This window comes from Zea mays, chromosome 8 (assembly GCF_902167145.1).
Source record: "Zea mays cultivar B73 chromosome 8, Zm-B73-REFERENCE-NAM-5.0, whole genome shotgun sequence".
NCBI lineage: Eukaryota > Viridiplantae > Streptophyta > Magnoliopsida > Poales > Poaceae > Zea > Zea mays.
This window is the reverse complement of record NC_050103.1, coordinates 164,351,051-164,357,072: the sequence shown is the minus strand read 5'-3', so window position 1 is coordinate 164,357,072 and position 6,022 is coordinate 164,351,051. Positions and strand designations below refer to the sequence as shown.

Below are 6,022 nucleotides of genomic sequence, written 5' to 3'. Positions count from 1 at the left end.
GATGGACAAGAATCAAAACTTGGCTTATGCTCCCTACATTATGGCTCTCATAAAATCCAAGACAAGATTTGAGGGTCCATGTGAGATTGTTCACACTCCATTCAGGCCTTTTAAGAATGAGGTAGGGTTCCTCACCAGGCCACTCACTCCATTCCCAGATGATGAGGAAGACCCTGGCTATGCGGGTGGAGCAGCTCCTAATGTTGAGGAACAGCAGATGCCTCCTCCTCCACCTCCTCCTCAGCCTCAGCACTATTGGGAGCCTGCTCCAGGATACTTTGATCCTTATTTTCACAATATGCAGCAAGGGCTGGAGACTCATATTGATACTCGATTTGAGGGGTTGATGACACATGTGGATCACCGCCTCGATGACATGCAGTCTCGCTTTGACAGCAACTGGGATGCGCTCAACTCTGAATTTTCTGACTTTCGTGATCAAATTCACACTAATGTCACTGATCCCATCATGTCAAGGCTGAACAATATGCAACAAAGTTTTCAAGATAACATGGGTGCTCTCTCCAGTCAGTTTGACAATCTTTCTACAACTGACAACATGCATGATATCAGTCAGAGGCAGCAGCAGCTCCAGCAGGACTTTGGCCAGTTCTCCTCCCTGTTTGACACCTTCAGCACTCATTATTACAACATGCATCCTCCGCCGAGTGATCAGTAGGGCCTCTCCTTTGTGGCAATTGATGCCAAAGGGGGAGAGAAGTGATGTGAGAAGTTGTCAGGCGAGGTGTCTCCTTCAGGGGGAGTTGGTGGTTCTATGTGGACACTAAGACCATGCATATGCATCTTATCTTTTTATGCCGCTTTAGTTTATGTTTTATACATTTGGAACTTGGTTTGATCTATTAACTCTATGTCGTATGTCTGTGGACTATTATCTGTAATATTCTGTGGGATGAACTATGTGTTAGTTCAAATTACTCTGTGTGTGGTTAATCGAGATGTGATTATAATTGCTGCGCTCATTCTACGAATCATCTCTTGTATGCCTCGATAACCATGATTGTAGGAAAGTCTCCATCAAGCTCAAATATATTATGTGTGTTATATCTTCAACTTCAAATAATCCTGCACACACTTAGGGGGAGTCTTTCTTGCATACTGAGTTTTTATTGGGATTTATCTATCTTTTGGACAGAACTTCAAATCAAGATAAGTCCTATGAAACTCATCTCCAAAATCTATCATATACCTTTGGTATGAGAGAGATTTGGAGAAACTAAACTTCTCTTTAATATACTATGTGGTGTTGTCATCAATTACCAAAAAGGGGGAGATTGTGAATCATCTAGGCCCCTTTGATAACGTTTTGGTAATTAATGACAACTACTTGTGGACTAACGATTCTTGGAGAAATAAGAATGCAGGGTTGGACCACATAGAAATGAAATGTTGAAGAGTCATACGCATTGGTTGTGGATCAGATGAAGGCAAAGGTATAATATAGGTTTTACTTTTGCCGGTCTTGAGGAGTTTAGAGAAGATACCTGACCGGATTAGTAGGCTAGATAGCCGTACTATTAAGAGGGGTCAATGACTTAGATCTGTGTAAAACTTAGTGCCTCATAGAGCATCAAGTAGTTGCATTTGCATGAGGACTAACAGCGCTTCTATTTTCGTAAGTTAAAAAGTTCATTCAAAAGCTTGTTTGAAACTTGAGAAGTCTTGGTCGCGCGGACTGTCCGGCCCTTGGGGGCGGACCGTCCGCGATCCTTCTGAGGGTCCGAGGTTTGACCATTTATATTGACTCTATGCTCTTTTGCACTGCGGACCGTCCGGGCCTTAGGGCCGGACCGTCCGCAGTCCTGACCAGAGGAAGGTGGCTTCGGGTCAGTCCCTGAATTATAGCCGGACGGTCCGCCTGTGAGGCGCGGACGGTCCGCATGTGTCTAACTTGTTTTTGGACAGGGACTGTGTGTTTTTATAGATTTGTACTACGGACGGTCCGGGGGACCAGTCCGGACAGTACTGTCTCAGGTCGCGGACGGTCCGGGATTTATAGCCGGACGGTCCGCGTGTGTTAACTCCGTTTGATCCGAGGCTCGGGTGTTTGAAATTGCCAGGTCGCGGACGGTCCGGCCTTGATGGGCGGACTGTCCGGACCCACCTTTTTGAGTCTGCTCTGACATGTTTCAACGGTCATTATAGCCGTTATGGTGTACGGCGGACCGTCCGGCCCTAGGGCGCGGACGGTCCGCGTGTGCGCAGAACTGCCCCCTTTTGTGCATAACGGTTGGTATTAGATGGGGGACTATAAATAGAAGGGTAGCTCGTGTGTGAGACCTCTCTTGGCCATTCCTTGCACACATTGAGCTCATTTGTGATCCTCCAACTCACTCTCTCACACTCTTTGCTTGAGGTTGCATTCTAGTGAGAGATTGAGGGTTCCTAGTGTATTTGCATCATTTGGTGATTCTTGAGGCACTAGGTGATACACCGAGCAAGCGTCGTTGGCTTGTTACTCTTGGAGGTTGCCGCCTCCTAGACGGCTCGGGTGATTGTCTCCGTCGAGCTCTCCAAGAAGATTGTGGAGAAGCCGCGGTGTTGATTGTGAGGGGTTCGCGCCTACCTCGCCGGAGCGGCAAAGGTGACATTAGTGGAATCAAGGTATTGAGTGATTTCTTGTCCACTTGGCTCAAAGATCAAGTCGTGTCTTGATAGAGGAGCAAGTGAGAGCTTGAAGTCCACCTCAACGTGGATTAGGGGTGATCGGCAAATCACCGATACCACGGGATAAATTTCGGTGTCTATTCCTTCTAGCATTTACTTATTGCCTCGCAATTGATTAGTGATTTGCTTATTGTTCTTCAAGTATTCAATCTCCGTAGTTGTCTTTCATACATTGTTTACTTATTGACACTAGTAAATTTATTCCTCCTGTTGTATTGATTAAATTTACTTAGTATTGTTGTTTTTAGTCAAAACCGTCTATTCACCCCCCCTCTAGCCGGTGTCCTAGATCCTACAGATCTTCGAAGGAAGGTCATAAAGGACATACCTTCTTCATTGCAATATACAGAGACATAAACATGATCGTATGAAACACAGAGAAAATATGAATAATCATTTTATATCATTAGATTATTCATATTATCATTATATATCCATAAACAAACATCAATGATATTAAATTACAAATGTACCTTCGGCTTGACAGAAGGTAAAAATCCAAGAGTGACGTGCAAGTGATTACAAGTCAGCGTGAACAGTACGGTGTCACTGTTCATCTATTTATAGGCACAGGACGCAGCCTGGTAAAATTACATTCATGTCCCTGACACTTACTATTAGCTAAAAGGTAAGTTGTCGAGGACCAAGCTGTCTTTTCCCTTTTAAGTCGGTTTCATTCTCCATCATCATCTTTGTGCTAAGCCGAAGCTTCTCCATCCACAGCTTCAGAACTGGTTCATCCTTCTCCCAGATCTCGTCTTTCATACCATGTACACCTTTATCTCACAGCCGAAGCCTCCTGTGACAGCATATTATACTGGAAAGCATGTTAGTCGTGTTTTTGAGGACTTTCGTAAGACAAAGGCCCCCAACAATGTGCATGTTCAAAGAGATATGCTCGATGGCATGTTCATTTCCTTATGAAGCTTCCTCTACTCATAGATGTTCTCTTCAAGTAAGATATCTGGAATCTAACATGTAGTGCCAGTGCATATTGTCATTGTATATTGCTAACACTAATATTTTTATTGTTTATGTCCATTTAATAGGAAGAATATTTAGCAAGAATTTGTTGCCATGGAGTTCTCACTCTTCTAAAAAATTGGCTTGAGCTATTACCTAATGGAAGCATGCCAAACATGCATATTTGATTTGTTATACTGAAATTATTAACTGATGTAGGCATATTTATTTCCTTCGGCCCTTTGCATTGTAGATTTTTGGTTTGTTTTGCATAAGAACATAGTTGACTGTGATGTATATTTGGATGACTTGGAATTTGGTTTCTAATGGAAGTTTCATGCTTCCTGTAGTTTCTAATTGACTTCGAACAGTATGACCGGAGAGAGCAGCCCAAGAAAAGCGTCCTGGGAAAGGTATACTTATAGCAATCTCTCAGATATATTATTTTGTGGAAGATTATTTATTGTGTGCACAATCTGTTCATTGGTGCATATTTAGTTCATTACGTTGTACACAGAAGTGAGAGTGAATTGTGTATGGCTGCTACCAAGCTATCGTGTATGGTTGTAGCTCATTACACATAACTGAAGTTGACGACATGAGATGAATTAGTTAAAGTCTTACAGTCAAGAAGTATTCGGAGAAGAGCGCAAAGGCGAAGTCCGCTCTCTGGTTGATCAGCACCAGCCTTAGGATCCCTTCCCACTCTTGTTGCGGACGTTGTTCTTGTAGTTTGCATACTGGAACTGTAGGTTAACCCACTCAACTAAATTCAGCCTCTGTTGAATGTCATGTAAACTGCAATGGATTAGTAGTAGCAGACTAGTAGTAGTAGTAAGATGGAAGAGCAAGTAGTACTGAATACTGAATGACCTTCATCGGTGTAGTGCAAAGATAAGGTGTTTGATACATCGTGGCCATGTGAATGACAGGTGAAATGCAATTGTCTGAAAGTAAACTTGGGGATCTAGAACTCTAGAGACGGTAAAGCAGGAAGCCAAGAGGAGATCCGGCAGGGGACGCAAGGAGAGACACACACTAGTAGAAAAGAGCTCAAAGCCTGCGGCACGTTCAACTTTTCACTGGCGGTTTCCGTTATCAAACGTCAGTGAAAGAAACAGGTGGGCCCGGCTTTAAAAACCGCCAGTGAAAATTGATTTCCACTGGCGGTTATCTTAACACAACCACCAGTGGAAATAGGATGTTTCCACTGGCGGTTGTGTAACACCAACCGCCAGTGAAAATTGATTTCCACTGGCGGTTATCTTAACTTAACCGCCAGTGGAAACATCCTATTTCCACTGGCGGTTGTGTTAAGATAACCGCCAGTGGAAATAGGTTTCCACTGGCGGTTTTTAAAGCCAACCGCCAGTGAAGTGTCTGTTATAAATACCCCTCTTCTTCCCCCGACAGTGAACTGTATGCTCGCAGCCAACTTCCATTGGAGGCGATTTTGGAGGTCCAGAATTCACAAAATACATGGGAGAGGTTTTGATCTTCATTTTTTGGAAGAAGATTGCTAAGAAAGGTTGGTTTATGTTGCTAATGTCAGTTTTTATTCATTTTTGCTCAATTTTAGCCACATTTTGGATCTAGGGTTTCACCATTTGAGAGAGAGTGTATCCTCTCTCAATTTTAGCCACATTTTAGCCACATTTTTGCTCTATTCCCTCAAATAAAGTTGTTTAATATGGTTAGATTTTGTCTATCCTCTCTCCTTTTTCATGTTTAGTTCTCAAATCAGTTTATCCATGACATATTAAGTTGTTTAATGAATGGTTCATGTGTTGTGTGGAGAGAGAAGAAGATAGGTTTGGTAATTAAGATTGTTTTTATTAGTTGCTATGAAAGGTTGGTTTAATTATGTTTTAATTGCCAATTATTGTTCATCTTTGCTCAATTTTGGAACTAGGCCTTCACCATGTGTTAGAGAGAAGAGTATGGCTAGGAAAGTTTGGTTTTATGTTTCTCTTGCCAATTTTTGTTCATTTTCCTTAAATTTAGCCACATTTTGGATATAGGGTTTCACCCCTTCATCCTTCCCGACAAGAACTATAGCTCGCAGCCCAACTTCCATTAGAGGGCCAGATTTCACAAAATACAAGGGGGGGTTATCTTTATTTTTTGGAAGAAGGTTGCTAAGAAAGGTTGGTTCTTGTGTGTTTATGTTACTTTTTTACAGGTGGTGATGGAGAGGACATCCTGGATGTATAACTTATCAAGGCTAGATCCATCATACATATCCGAGGTCCATAGGTTTATTGATGTCGCTACGAACCATGCTTGGAGAACAAAGACAAAACACATATATTGTCCATGCATGGACTGCAAAAATGCTGTTGTATTTAATGACACAGAACAAATCATATCT

The 6,022-nt window shown here is 42.4% G+C and overlaps 1 long non-coding RNA gene across 1 annotated transcript; it reads right to left on the bottom strand.

Moving 5' to 3' along the window:
• Window positions 1–3,072: 3,072 nt before the first annotated feature.
• On the bottom strand, window positions 3,073–4,681 carry LOC118473160 (uncharacterized). The gene is made up of 2 exons (XR_004852181.1): window positions 4,525–4,681; window positions 3,073–4,430 (listed from the first exon to the last, which is right to left on the bottom strand). It is a non-coding gene; the product is annotated as an uncharacterized lncRNA (long non-coding RNA).
• Window positions 4,682–6,022: the final 1,341 nt, after the last annotated feature.